Source organism: Balaenoptera physalus, assembly GCF_965194825.1.
Source record: "Balaenoptera physalus genome assembly, chromosome: 2".
NCBI lineage: Eukaryota > Metazoa > Chordata > Mammalia > Artiodactyla > Balaenopteridae > Balaenoptera > Balaenoptera physalus.
The window spans coordinates 76538879-76554082 of NC_138883.1; the positions used below are offsets into that span (position 1 = coordinate 76538879).

The 15204-nt window shown below is 37.3% G+C and overlaps 1 pseudogene across 1 annotated transcript in view; it reads right to left on the reverse strand.

Annotated features, from left to right (window-relative positions):
- The window catches only part of LOC309656227 (olfactory receptor 11G2-like), a 39429-nt pseudogene that overhangs the window by 914 nt on the left and 23311 nt on the right, over positions 1-15204 (reverse strand). Inside the window, exon 1 of the transcript XR_014268836.1 lies at positions 1-15204. This exon is cut by the window's right edge and continues 23311 nt beyond it. The product of XR_014268836.1 is annotated as an olfactory receptor 11G2-like (transcript).

The window sequence follows — 15204 nt, forward strand, 5'->3', positions numbered from 1 at the left end:
TCCTTGGATGCGTGTCGAAAAGAAAAGTCAGAGAGGGGAAATACAATATTCCCACAGCATGTGAGGGACTTCTGAAGAATTGGATGATCCAGTTTGTAACCTACCATGAGTGGCAAAGAGTGAATAAAAGATTTTTTTCTCCCCAGCTTCAAAGCCCATATTTATGGTCAAGATGAAAGCCCAGATGAAGGTGTTGTCTATATTTATTACCTTGCATCATGGCCTTTTGAGATTTGGGGCCCACTTTCCTGATATTTTAAAAGTATTTGTTCAACAGATGAGATTATTTTTGAATTTTACTTATTTACAATTAAATCCCAAGCCCTGCTATTCCTTGAGGAATAGTGCACTTGCAGAATAGATTCTTATCTTCTCTTGAGCTTACACTAACCAGGTATTGCAAAAGGTTCCTAGGGAATAATTAGATAATAATAGAATTTGTTGTAATAGCTACAATAAGAACATGTGCCATTAGAGTCCCTGTTTATATTTTAAAGAAAGAGAAAAAAATTCTTTCCCCCCTAATATTCTCAAGTTTTTTGTTTAGAGACATTTCAGTTGAGATTTTATGATAGCCATTGGAAAATTACATTTTAAGTACTAAGACTGGTATAGGGTTATTCAACAAATGTTTAAGTGCTTAACAGACAGGATAGAGCATGTTTTAAAAAACAGAAAAAAAAATCCTACCTACCTGGAACAATTCAATTGAGGTGGGGAGCAACAGAAAATAAACAAAATCAGTGTGAATAACTGAATTATAACATTTTTTTCCATTGGAGAAAAATGAAGCATGGGAGTGGGATGGATTGGAAATGGGGCAGGACTTGTAATTTTAAATAGGGTCTTTAAAAAAGCCTAACAGAGACCTTAACATTTGAGCAGAATCTTGAAAAAGTGAGGGAAAAAACCAAGAGGATATTGAGAGAGATTTCAGACAGAAGGAACAGCTAATGCTAGGAAGAAGAGTAGGAGTATGTTTGGCATATCAGAGGAAGAGCAGGGAGGGCAGTGTGCTGGAGTAGGGTAAACTGGCACCCAGCCCTATTATCTCTATTTCTTCTTTATATAGCATCTGTACTTCACTGTACTCTTTAAAAAACTTTTTTCCCAGCTTACTGAGATATAATTGACATACAACAATGTATGAGTTTAAGGTGTACAATGTATTAATTTGATACACTTATATATTGCAAAATGATTACCTCCATAGCATTAGCTAACACCTCCATCACCTCACATAATTACTGTTTTTCTTTTGTGGTGAGAACATTGAAGATCTACTCTGTTAGCAGCTTTAAGTATATAGTACAGTATTGTTGACAATAATCACTATGATGTGCATTAGCTCCCTGAGTTCAGCTTTTTAAGATTTTACATACAAGTGATATCATACAATATTTGTCTTTTTCTATCTGACTTACTTCACTTAGCATAATACCCTCGAGTTCCATCTGTGTTGTCACAAATGGCAAGACTTCTTTCTTTCTCATGGCTGAATAATATTCCTTCATATATATATCACATCTTCTTTATCCATTCATCTGTAGATGGACACTTAAGTTGTTTCCATATCTTGACAATCGTCAATATTGCTGCAATGAACATGGGGTGCAGATATCTCTTGGAGATAGTGATTTCATTTTCTTTGAATATATACCCAGAAGTGGGATTGCTGCATTGTATGATAGTTCTATTTTTAATTTTTTGAGGAACCTCCGTACTATTTTCCATTGTGGCTGTACCAGTTTGCATTCCACTAACAGTGCACAAGGATCCCTTTTCTCCATATCCTCGCCAACACTTGTTATCCCTTTTCTTTTTGATTATAGCTATTCTAAGAGGTGTGAGATGATATCTCTTGTGGTTTTGATTTGCATTTCCCTGATGATTAGTGATGTTGAGCACCTTTTCATGTGTCTGTTGGCCATTTGTATATCTTTTTTTTTTGTATATCTTTTTTTGAAATACGTCTATAAAGATCTATTTTAAAAATTGAGTTATAATGGTTTGTTTTTGCTTGACTTGTATGAGTTTCTTATATATTTTAGATATTAACCCCTTATCAGATATATGTTTTGCAAATATTTTCTTCCATCCCATTGGCTGCCTTTTCATTTTGTTGTTTCCTCACTGTACAGAAGCTTTTAATTTGATATAGTCTCACTTGTTTATTTTTGCTTTTGTTGCCTGTACTTTTTGTGTCAGATCTAAGAAATCACTGGCAAGACCAATGCCAAGGAATTTATTTCCCATGTTATCCTCTATGAGTTTTATGGTTTCAGGTTTTATATATAAGTCTTTAATCTACTTCGAGTTTATTTTTATGCATGGTATAATAGAAGAGTCCAATTCATTCTTTTGCACGTGGGTATTCAGTTTTCCCAACACCATTTATTGAAGAGACTATCTTTTCCCCATTATGTATTTTTGGCACCCTCATCATAGTTTAGATGACATTATATGATAATATGCACACATCCCGCCAGGTTCCTGGGCAGGCAGAACTGCTTCCACACTGCGCCTGGGCAGAGCAGGAGCCAAATGAAAGGCTGTTAATTAATAACCCTTTGTGACATCAGCACAGCATCAGGTGGTTGGTGCCCTTTCCTGAGAAGTCTGAGTTTCAGCTTCACAGGGCCTGATCTCTAAGCCTTTAAGTTTTTAATAATTCCAACTTTTCCTCTTTGTTGCCTGAGAACTAAGAGTGGTATCTGGCTCACGCAATTTCTACCTGTTTCCTTTTTTTTTTTTTCTGGTTTGTTTGAATTTTAGCTCTTTACCTTAGTTATCTCTTCTTTAAATTCTTCATTAAATTCTCTATGATAAAATAATCTGAGGGCTTTATATCTGTTGACTGGACCTTTCTGATACAGAAATTGGTACCAGTAGTAGTCCCAGAAAACAGATCCTCAACTATGATAGTTTGGGATGAGTCTGGTTGTGTTTTGTGGCTTGAACACAATGCTTACCAACTTGCCCATTGGAATTAGGGTTCTAGTAATCCATAGTCTTTAAAGAGTTAATAATTAATCAATTTCTTTCCAATAAATTGTGCTGGGACAACTAGATATTTACATGCAAAAGAATGAAGTTAGACCTTTACCTCACATCAAATACAAAAGTTAACTCAAAATGGATGAAACCTAAATGTAAATGCTACTACTATAAAACTCTTAGAAAAATCCATAAATGTAAATCTGTGTGACCTTGGATGAGGCAATAGTTTCTTAAACACCAAAATCATGAGGAAAAAGAAAAAAAATAGATAAATTGGACTTACTCAAAATGAAAAATTTTTATGCTTCAGAGGATATGATCAAGAAAGTGAAAACACAACTCATAAGGAGAAAATATTTGCAAATAATATATCTAATATATCTGATAAGGACCTTATATCCAGAATATATAAAGAACTTTTATAACTCAACAAAAAGATAACCCAATTTAAAAATGGTCAAAGGATTTAAATAGACAGTTATCCAATGAAGATATGTAAATAGTCAGTAAGCACATGAAAAATGCTTATCTTCATTAGTCACTGGGGAAATGCAAATTGAATCATAAGGAGGTACCAACTCACATCCACCAGGTTGGCAAAAGAAAGAAAGAAAGGAAGAAACAAAAAAGGAAGGAAGGAAGAAGGAAAGAAAGGAAGAAAGGAAGAAAGGAAGGAAGGAAGAAAGAAAGGAAGAAAGGCAGGAAGGAAGAAAAAGAAAACCAAGTATTGGTGAGGATGTAGAGAAATTGGACCCTCATACATTGCTGGTGAGATTGTAAAATGCCACAGTCAATTTGGAAAACAGTTTGTCAGTTTCTCAATCTGTTATATATAGACTAAGCATATGACCCACCAATTCCACTCCTAAGTATATGTCCAAGAGAATTCAAAGTACGTGTCCATACAAAAAATGGTACATGAGTATTCATAGCAACATTATTCGTAACAGCTAAATAGTGGAAACAACCCAAATGCTAAGCAACCTGAATGGATGAACAAAATGTTACGGCATGTCCATACCATGAAATATCATTAGGCAATAAAAAGGAATGAAGTACTGATACATGGATGAACCTTAAAAATTTTATACAAAGTTAAGAAGCCAGTCAAAAAAGGTAGAAAGTAGATTAGTGGTTGCCAGGGGCTAGGGGAAGAGGGGAGTGGAAGGTGACTACTAGTGGATGCATTTCATTCTGTGGCGATGAAAATGTTCTAAAATTGATGTCGATGGTGGCATGACTCTGTGAATATACTAAAACCACTGAATTATATACTTCAAAAGGGTCAATTTTTTAATATGTGAATTATATTTTAATAAAGCTTTTATTAAAAAATAAAGAAAAAAGTCAAAACACTGTTAAAAGAATAAGTTGTCACTTGTTGATTGTAATTAAGTCCCTTGGTCAACCAGGTGGCTGCTGAACTTGATTTTTATGTCAGTAATGATGATTGTAAGAACTGTGGCATGGGGTGGCTTTCTGTCAGTGTACTGGACCACTGACGGAACAAAAAAACAAGGTCAGATCTTTAAACTCTCAGTTGAAATTATGGTCAGAGAAACAGAGAGCTTTTATGGCAGCCATAAAAGAATTTCTTATTTCTGATAGCCACAGTGCTGACCTTGCTGTAAATTAGATCCCGCATTTAATTGTGTTAATTTCAGGATTACAAAATAAGTCGAGTGCAAAGTTTTACCAATCTCTCACATGCAGGCTAGGACATTGATTGGCAGAAGCACCACCAGTTTGGACTAAAATTAACAGAGGCAGTTCATATTTAAAAAAGACCTCTGTGCCCCCAAACTTTTATGAGGAGGAAACAGGTTAAGAAACCTACTCGGGTATAAACACAAATCATTTCTAAAGGGAAGGGAAAGGTATCTCAGAGGGTGGAGCCTGGAGCCTAGATGACAGAGCCAAGAGCCATAAAGAATTATTCCTAGAGAGTGTAACTGAGCCTACATCAGTGAACATTCCTTTCCCCTGTGTTATTAGTCGGTTTAGGCTACCATGCAAAATACCACAGACTGGGTGGCTTCAACAACAGAAATTTATTTTCTCATAGTTCTGGAGCCTAGAAGCCCAAGATCAAGTGTTGGCAAGTTTGGCTTCTCCTGAGGCCTCTCTCCTTGGCTTGCACGTGACTGCCTTCTCACTGGGTCTTCACATGGCCTTTTCTCTGTGTGTGCCCATCCCCAGTCTGTTCCTCTTCTTATAAGGGCACCGGTCCTATTGGACTAGGGCCCCACCCTAACAACCTCATTTAATGTTATTTTCTTTCTTATGGGCCCTATCTCCAAATACAGTTAGGGGTTAGGGCTTCAAGATAAATTGGGCAGGGGGACATAATTCAGTCCTTGAAACCCTGGAGAAAAAGGGGGAATTGTGCCATGATCCCAGTTGCATTTCAGAATTACTGTGGTCTAGTGAACTTCTTTGTGTCTTCTGACTCCGTTTTTTACATTTTTAAGCAATCACAAAGTTTCAGAAAACTTGGGAGTACAGCGCAAAGGAATTTTTTTGCCCTAAACAATTTGAGAGTAGATTGTCAACCTGATGCCCCATCATCCCCAAATACTTTACTGTGCCTTTCTAAGGAATAAGAGTATTCTCTACATAACCCAACACAACCATCAAATCAAGAAATTAACATAAATATATCACTACCATTTAATCTTCAGAACTGCATTGCAGTTTTGCCAATTGTTCTAATTATTTTTTTTGTAGCATAATAATCCAGTTCAGAATTATTCACTGCATTTAATTTAGTGTTATTTGGGTCCTTTGGGAAGTAGATGCCTCTAATAGAGTTAGAAGTATAAGAGATTTATTGAGGGAACATCAGTGAAGAATAAAGGGGAGAGGCAGCAAGAGCAGTCAGGGAAAGTTTTTAGACCGAGATTGGGTCTGAAACCTGTGAAAAGAGGATGGAAGGAAGAGGTTTGGTAAACAGGAGGCTTAGACTATGAAATAGCCCCGAGAAAGTCTTAGCTACTCCAAGGGGAGATCTGACTCCAAGATTTCCTGCATTGGGCCTAGCACTTAACCTTTATGGTTGGCTGGGGACTGGCTGTGGGAAGAACTTGGTCTTCAGTTAAATGCTGTGGTGGGTCACGCATGTACTGTAGCTGGAGCCAATCAGCTAACTACTCTCCTCACAGCACATCAGCCAATTTTTTCTTGAAGGGAAATCTGTATGTCATACCTCTATGGTCACTGTAGTTGTGTTTCTTTAGTTTTTTGTTTTTGTTTTTTTTTTCAGTAAGGACTAGTTCCTGGGTCTTCTCTTGACCTTGACATGTGTGAAAATTACAGGTTAGTTGTGTTGTACAGTTTTCTTCAATCTGAGGTTGTCTCATATCTTTTAGGATTAGATTCAGGTTAGGTATCTTGGATAGCAATAGATACCACTAGAAGAATATTGCATTCCATCAGGTGACACATGATTTCAATTCATCCCATTTGTAATAATGCTCACTTTGATTAAGGTAATGTCTGCCAGACTACTCCACTGTAAAGATAGTCTTTCCCCCTTTGTTATTAGTAAGCAGACCATGAGGAGGTACTTTGAAACTTTGTAAACACCTCATCAAACTTTCGATTTATTCATTTATTTGTATATATCTATATGGACTCACAGTTCTCTATTTAATTGAATAGTTACAAATCTGTCAATATCACTGATTTGATGCTTAACTTGTTCCTAATTCAACTGATGGGAGCCCATTCAAGCTCCCTTTTGTGTCCTTTTGGTATGCACCTTTAAATCCTTTAAGTACTTTCTGACACAGAAAAGATATTCCAGGCTCATTTTGTAACTTTTGTATCCCAGTCCAGGAATCAGCAGTCTTATCAAAGAGACTGGTTCCTTTTAATGGAACATGGCAGTTAGTTATGCTCATTGCTGTTGGCATATCACTGCTCCTAAGCCCACTCAGTAGACAGATTTATTTCTGTATTTATCCATATATATTGTAAACCATGAGTTTACACTGATACTTTCAATTCCAGTTAAACACTGCAGGGTTCATTCTAGCTTTCACCCTTTCTAAAGTGTTTGCTACTTCCTTTCCTTACAGTGAGAAACCTAATTTATTACACTTAATGTATTAGCTTTTAAAATAATCCCACTGTATGTCACCAGCTTCCCATTTCCATTCTCATGCTTTCCCTGTGCAGATGGACCTGTTGCCTGCTTAAGCATAGACACCCCACGTCAGGATATCCTATCCCCAGACCTGGGCACTCTTCTCACCCTTATCAGTTTCTAAAATTCCATGCTAAGTTGCCCCTTTCCTCACCACGCTTCTCAACGCACTTGCACTTTGACACTCCGCTCTGGATTGCACAAGTCTATTCTCTGCCACAGACACCCACCTCTCTCTGTCGGACCTAATGGCTTTATGTTTGAATTATTCAGAAAGGGAAGAAAAAGAAAGAAGAAAAGAACTCCATCCTTTTGACAGAAGTGAATCTTCCAGTTATCCTGTCAGATCACTGCACCTGGGAACTTCATGCCTCATTTTAAGTGACAAGATTCTGGACTAATGCCTGATGCCATAACGGGATGAGCCTTTGGGGAGAAGTTGAATATATTTTACATAATGAGAGGGTGGACTCTATGGTCGATTGTGTTTCCAGTGATGGCTCAGAGAATATCTGTATCCTACATGCTCTTTTATATTGTGATCCTTGCCATTTTCCCATCAAGAGGTGGTATCTACTTCTCTTCTCCTTGAATATAAGCTGGTTTCGTGACCCATATTGATCAGTAGAATGTGACAGAAGTGATGCTGTTTAACTTCCAAGTTTGGGCCTTATGAGATCTGTAGCCTCCATCGTTGCCTCTTGGAACATGTAGAGCAGAGTCAAGAAACTCCAGTTGCCACAATTAGCTGAGTTTCCAGCCAATAGCCAGCACCACTAGCAGCAATTTGGGGGATCTTTCTTGGCTGTTCCGGGTGCAGCCATGCCTCCAGATGATTACAGCCTGTGCAAACACCATGTGGAGGAAAAAATTTCCCAGCTGAGTCCAGTAAAAGCACAGGTTTATGAGAGATAATAAATGGTTTTGGTTGCTCTAAAACACTGTTTTGGGGTAGTTAATTAGGTAGTCAAAATAACTAAAAGAGATTGGGATGCTGAAATTTGGAATAGGGACCTCTGAGTGGACTTGGCTGATACTGGGAATCTTCAATCTCTGGCATTCAGCCTCCCTTCCTATGGGGTGAAACATGATCCCATGTCTGAGGATATTATCTTTTCTTCATATCCTATTAAGGAACAGACTTCTTTTTCTTTGAGAACCACCCTGCTCACTTCTCCTTGTTTTAAGTTTACCATGGTGAGGAATCATTCTGTTTCTGCCTTGCTATGCATTTCAACTGGTAATACAAGTTCAGTTTTCCTTTTTCAGGTGTAGGAATTTAAAATCCTACTATCAACTGTTTATTCTCTGATTCCACCCAAACTCACTAAATTCTGTCATGTTATCTGAAAAATAACAGGAGACAAAAGGGAGCTAAGATTGCTCTGACGTGATTTTCAAACAAATATTTCAGATATTCTCTTTGAGGTCCAAGCAAACAGTATGTGGGTTTTGTAAAAGAATGATATGGTCTTGTACATACTTCTTTCTCTATAAGTGGATATAGGTATAGTTATAACAGATTCACTTTGCTGTACAGCAGAAAGTAACACAACATTGTAAGTCAACTATACTCCAATAAAAATTAATTTAAAAAGAAGCTCACATTATAATGGGCTTAAAAGTAAATTAAAAAATAATCAAAAATTATGTTAGGTGTATAATGGAAGATGGTGGAGTAGAAGGACGTGTGCTTGCTCCCTCTTGTGAGAACACTGGTTCATCTGTACCATTTTTCTAGGTTCCACATATATGCGTTAATATACAATATTTGTTTTTCTCTTTCTGACTTACTTCACTCTGTATGACAGTCTCTAGATCCTTCCACGTCTCTACAAATGACCCAATTTCATTCCTTTTCATGGCTGAGTAATATTCCATTGTATATATGTACTACATCTTCTTTATCCATTCTTCTGTCAATAGGCATTTAGGTTGCTTCCATGACCTGGCTATTGTAAATAGTGCTGCAATGAACATTGGGGTGCATGTGTCTTTTTGAATTATGGTTTTCTCTGGGTATATGCCCAGTAGTGGGATGGCTGGATCATATGGTAATTCTATTTTTAGTTTTTTAAGGAACCTCCATACTGTTCTCCATAGTGGCTGTATCAATTTACATTCCCAACAACAGTACAAGAGGGCTCCCTTTTCTCCACACCCTCTCCAGCATTTGTTGTTTATAGATTTTCTGATGATGCCCATTCCAACTGGTGTGAGGTGATACCTCATTGTAGTTTTGATTTGCATTTCTCTAATAATTAATGATGTTGAGCAGCTTTTCATGTGCTTCTTGGCCATCTGTATGTCGTCTTTGGAGAAATATCTGTTTGGGAATTCTGCCCATTTTTGGATTGGGTTGTTTGTTTCTTTAATATTGAGCTGCGTGAGCTGTTTATATATTTTGGAGATTAATCCTTTGTCCATTGATTCATCTGCAAATATTTTCTCCCATTCCGAGAGTTATCTTTTTGTCTTGTTTGTAGTTTCCTTTGCTCTGCAAAAGCTTTTACGTTTCATTAGGTGCCATTTGTTTATTTTTGTTTTTATTTCCATTACTCTAGGAGGTGGATCAAAAAGATCTTGCTGTGATTTATGTCAAAGAGTGTTCTTCCTATGATTTCATCTAAGAGTTTTATAGTGTCCGGTCTTACATTTAGGTCTCAAATCCATTTTGAGTTTATTTTTGTGTATGATGTTAGCTCGTGTTCTAATTTCATCCTTTTACATGTAGCTGTCCAGTTCTCCCAGCACCACTTATTGAAGAGATTGTCTTTTCTCCATTGTATATCCTTGCCTCCTTTGTCATAGATTAGTGGACCATAGGTGCGTAGGTTTATCTCTGGGCTTTCTATCCTGTTCCATTGACCTATATTTCTGTTTTTGTGTCAGTGCCGTATTGTCTTGATTACTGTAGCTTTGTCGTATAGTCTGAATCAGGGAGTCTGATTCCTCCAGCTCCATTTTTTCCCTCAAGACTGCTTTGGCTATTCGGGGTCTTTTGTGTCTCCATACAAATTTTAAGATTTTTCTTCTAGTTCTGTAAAAACTGCCATTGGTAGTTTGATAGGGATTGCATTGAATCTGTAGATTGCTTTGGGTAATATAGTCATTTTCACAAGGTTGATTCTTCCAATCCAAGAGCATGGTATATCTCTCCATCTGTTTGTATCATCTTTGATTTCTTTCATGAGTGTCTTATAGTTTCCTGCATACAGGTCTTTTGTCTCCCTAGGTAGGTTTATTCCTAGGTATTTTTTTTCTTTTTGTTGCAGTGGTGAATGGGAGTGTTTCCTTAATTTCTCTTTCAGATTTTTCATCATTAGTGTATAAGAATGCAAGAGATTTCTGTGCATTAATGTTGTATCCTGCAACTTTACCAAATTCATTGATTAGTTCTAATAGTTTTCTGGTGGCATCTTTAGGATTCTTTATGTATAGTATCATGCCATCTGCAAACAGTGACAGTTTTACTTCTTCTTTTCCAATTTGTATTCCTCTTATTTCTTTTTCTTCTCTGATTGCCATGGCTAGGACTTCCAAAACTATGTGGAATAATAGTGGCAAGAGTGGACATTCTTGTCTCGTTCCTGATCTTAGAGGAAATGCTTTCAGTTTTTCACCATTGAGAATAATGTTGGCTGTGGGTTTGTCATATATGACCTTTATTATGTTGAGGTAGGTTCCCTCTATCCCACTTTCTGGAGAGTTTTTATCATAAATGGGTGTTGAATTTTGTCAAAAGCTTTTCTGCATCTATTGAGATGATTATATGGTTTTTATTCTTCAATTTGTTAATATGGTGTATCACATTGATTGATTTGCATATATTGAAGAATCCTTGCATCCATGGGATAAATCTCACTTGATCATGGTGTATGATCCTTTTAATGTGGTGTTGGATTCTGTTTGCTAGTATTTTGTTGAGAATTTTTGCATCTATATTCATCAGTGATATTGGTCTGTAATTTCTTTTTTTGTAGTATGTTTTTCTGGATTTGGTATCAGGGTGATGGTGGCCTCGTAGAATGAGTTTGGGAGTGCTCCTTCCTCTGCAATTTTTGGCAAGAGTTTGAGAAGGATGGGTGTTAGCTGTTCTCTAAATGTTTGATGGAATTCACCTGTGAAGCCATCTGGTCCTGGACTTTTGTTTGTTGGAAGATTTTTAATCATAGTTTCAACTTCATTACTTGTGACTGGTCTGTTCATATTTTCCATTTCTTCCTGGTTCAGACTTGGAAGGTTATACCTTTCTAAGAATTTGTCCATTTCTTCCAGGTTGTCCATTTTATTGGCATATAGTTGCTTGTAGTAATCTCTCATTATCCTTTGTATTTCTGCAGTGACATTTGTTACTTCTCCTTTTTCATTTCTAATTCTATTGGTTTGAGTCTTCTCCCTTTTTTTCTTGATGAGTCTGGCTAATGGTTTATCAATTTTGTTTATCTTCTTAAAGAACCAGCTTTTAGTTTTATTGATCTTTGCTATCGTTTCCTTCATTTCTGATCTGATCTTTATGATTTCTTTCCTTCTGCTAACTTTTGGGTTTTTTGTTCTTCTTTCTCTAATTGCTTTAGGTGTAAGGTTAGGTTGTTTATTTGAGATGTTTCTTGTTTCTTAAGGTAAGCTTGTATAGCTATAAACTTCCCTCTTAGAACTGCTTTTGCTGCATCCCATAGGTTTTGTGTCGTTGTGTTTTCATTGTCATTTGTTTCTAGGTATTTTTTGATATCCTCTTTGATTTCTTCAGTGATCTCTTGGTTATTAAGTAGTGTGTTGTTTAGCCTCCATGTGTTTGTATTTCTTACTGATTTTTTCCTGTAATTGATATCTAGTCTCAGCGTTGTGTTCGGAAAAGATACTTGATATGATTTCAATTTTCTTAAATTTACCAAGGCTTGATTTGTGACCCAAGATATGATCTATCCTGGCGAATGTTCCATGAGCACTTGAGAAGAAAGTGTATTCTGTTGTTTTTGGATGGAATGTCCTATAAATATCAATTAAGTCCATCTTGTTTAATGTATCATTATAAGCTTGTGTTTCCTTATTTATTTTCATTTTGGATGATCTGTCCTTTGGTGAAATTGGTGTGTTAAAGTCCCCTACTATGATTGTGTTACTGTCGATTTCCCCTTTTATGGCGGTTAGCATTTGCCTTAATTATTGAGGTGCTCCTATGTTGGGTGCATAAATATTTACAATTGTTATATCTTCTTCTTGGATTGATCCCTTGATCATTATGTAGTGTCCTTCTTTGTCTCTTGTAATAGTCTTTATTTTAAAGTCTATTTTGTCTGATATGAGAATTGCTACTCCAGCTTTCTTTTGATTTCCATTTGCATGGAATATCTTTTTCCATCCCCTCACTTTCAGTCTGTATGTGTCCCTAGGTCTGAAGTGGGTCTCTTGTAGATAGCATATATACGGGTTTTGTTTTTGTATGCATCCAGCCAGCCTATGTCTTTTGGTTGGAGCATTTAATCCGTTTACATTTAAGGTAATTATCGATATGTATGTTCCTATTACCATTTTCTTAATTGTTTTGGGTTTATTATTGTAGGTCTTTTCCTTCTCTTTTGTTTCCTGCCTAGAGAAGTTCCTTTAGTGTTTGTTGTAAAGCTGGTTTGGTGGTGCTGAATTCTCTTAGCTTGTGCTTGTCTGTAAAGGTTTTAATTTCTCCATCAGATCTCAGTGAGATCCTTGCTGGGGAGAGTAATCTTGGTTGTAGGTTTTCCTCTTTCATCACTTTAAATATGTCCTGTCACTCCCTTCTGGCTTGCAGAGTTTCTACTGAAAGGTCCACTGTTAACCTTATGGGGATTCTCTTATGTGTTACTTGTTGTTTTTCCCTTGCTGCTTTTAATATTTGTTCTTTGTATTTAATTTTTGATAGTTTGATTAATATGTGTCTTGGCGTGTTTCTCCTTGGATTTATCCTGTATGGGACTCTCTGTGCTTCCTGGACTTGATTACCTATTTCCTTTCCCATATTATGGAAGTTTTCAACTATAATCTCTTCAAATATTTTCTCAGTCCCTTTCTTTTTCTCTTCTTCTTTTGGGACCCCTATAATTCGAATGTTGGTGCGTTTAATGTTGTCCCAGAGGTCTTTGTGACTGTCCTCAATTCTTTTAATTCTTTTTTCTTTATTCTGCTCTGCAGTAGTTATTTCCACTGCTTTATTTTCCAGGTCACTTATCCGTTCTTCTGCCTCAGTTATTCTGCTTTTGGTCCCTTCTAGAGAATTTTAAATTTCATTTACTGTATTGTTCATCACTGTTTGTTTGCTCTTTAGTTCTTCTAGGCCCTTGTTAAACATTTCTTGTATTTTCTCCATTCTATTTCCAAGATTTTGGATCATCTTTACTATCATTATTCTGAATTCTTTTTCAGGTATATTTCCTCTTCATTTGTTAGGTCTGGTGGGTTTTTGCCTTGCTCCTTCATCTGCTATGTGTTTCTCTGTCTTCTCATTTTGCTTAACTTACTGTGTTTGGGGTCTCCTTTTTGCAGGCTGCAGGTTTGTAGTTTCCGTTGTTTTTGGTGTCTGTCCCCAGTGGCTAAGGTTGCTTCAGTGGGTTGTGTAGGTTTCCTCGTGGAGGGAACTAGTGCCTGTGTTCTGGTGGATGAGGCTGTATCTTGTCTTTCTGTTGGGCAGGTCCACGTCTGGTGGTGTGTTTTGGGGTGTCTGTGGCCTTATTATGATTTTAGGCAGCCTCTGTGCTAATGGATGGGGCTGTGTTCCTGTCTTGCTAGTTGTTTGGCATAGGGTGTCCTGCACTGTAGCTTGCTGGTCGTTGAGTGGAGCTGGGACTTGGCGTTGAGATGGAGATCTCTGGGAGATTTTCACTGTTTGATATTACGTGGAGCTGGGAGGTCTCTTGTGGACCAGTGTCCTGAACTTGGCTCTCCCACCTCAGTGGCACAGCCCTGACGCCTGGCTGGAGAACCAAGAGCCTGTCCTCCACACTGTTGTAGATGACCTCATTGTCTAAGGAGAAAATCCCAAAGAGTCTCACAAAAAGGGAAGGAAGAATAGTTTCACTTTACCTGCATCACCCCATCCCCCAGGCTGGGACTGCTTGGTGCTGACAGGGCCCCTTTCATCACTTTAAATATATCATGCCACTCCCTTCTGGCTTGTAGAGTTTCTGCTGAGAAATCAGCTGTTAACTATGGGAGTTCCCTTATATGTTATTTGTCGTTTTTCCCTTGTTGCTTTCAATAATTTTTCTTTGTCTTTAATTTTTGTCAATTTGATTATTATGTGTCTCTGCATGTTTCTCCTTGGGTTTATCCTGGCTGGGATTCTCTGAGCTTCCTGGACTTGGGTGGCTATTTCCTTTCCCATGTTAGGGAATTTTTTGACTATAATCTCTTCAAATATTTCTCGGGTCCTTTCTCTCTCTCTTCTCCTTCTGGGACCCCTATAATGCAAATGTTGTTGCATTTAATGTTGTCCCAGAGGTCTCTTAGGCTGTCTTCGTTTCTTTTCATCCTTTTTTCTGTATTCTGTTCCACAGCAGTGAATTCCACCATTCTGTCTTCCAGGTCACTTATCCGTTCTTCTGCCTCAGTTATTCTGCTATTGATTCCTTCTAGTGTATTTTTCATTTCAGTTATTGTATTGTTCATCTTTGTTTGTTTTTTAATTATTCTAGGTGTTTGTTCTTTAATTCTTCTAGGTCTTTGTTAAACATTTCTTGCATCTTCTCGATATTTGCCTCCATTCTTTTTCCAAGGTCCTGGATCATCTTCACTATCATTATTCTGAATTCTTTTTCTGGAAGGTTTCCTATCTCCACTTCATTTAGTTGTTTTTCTGGAGTTTTATCTTGTTCCTTCATCTGGTACGTAGTCCTCTGCCTTTTCATTTTGTCTATCTTTCTGTGAATGTGGTTTTCGTTCCACAGGCTGCAGGATTGTAGTTCTTCTTGCTTCTGCTGTCTCGTGGATGAGACTATCTAAGAGGCTTGTGCAAGTTTCCTGATGGGAGGGACTGGTGGTGGGTAGAGCTGGGTGTTGCTCTGGTGGGCAGAGCTAAGTAAAACTTT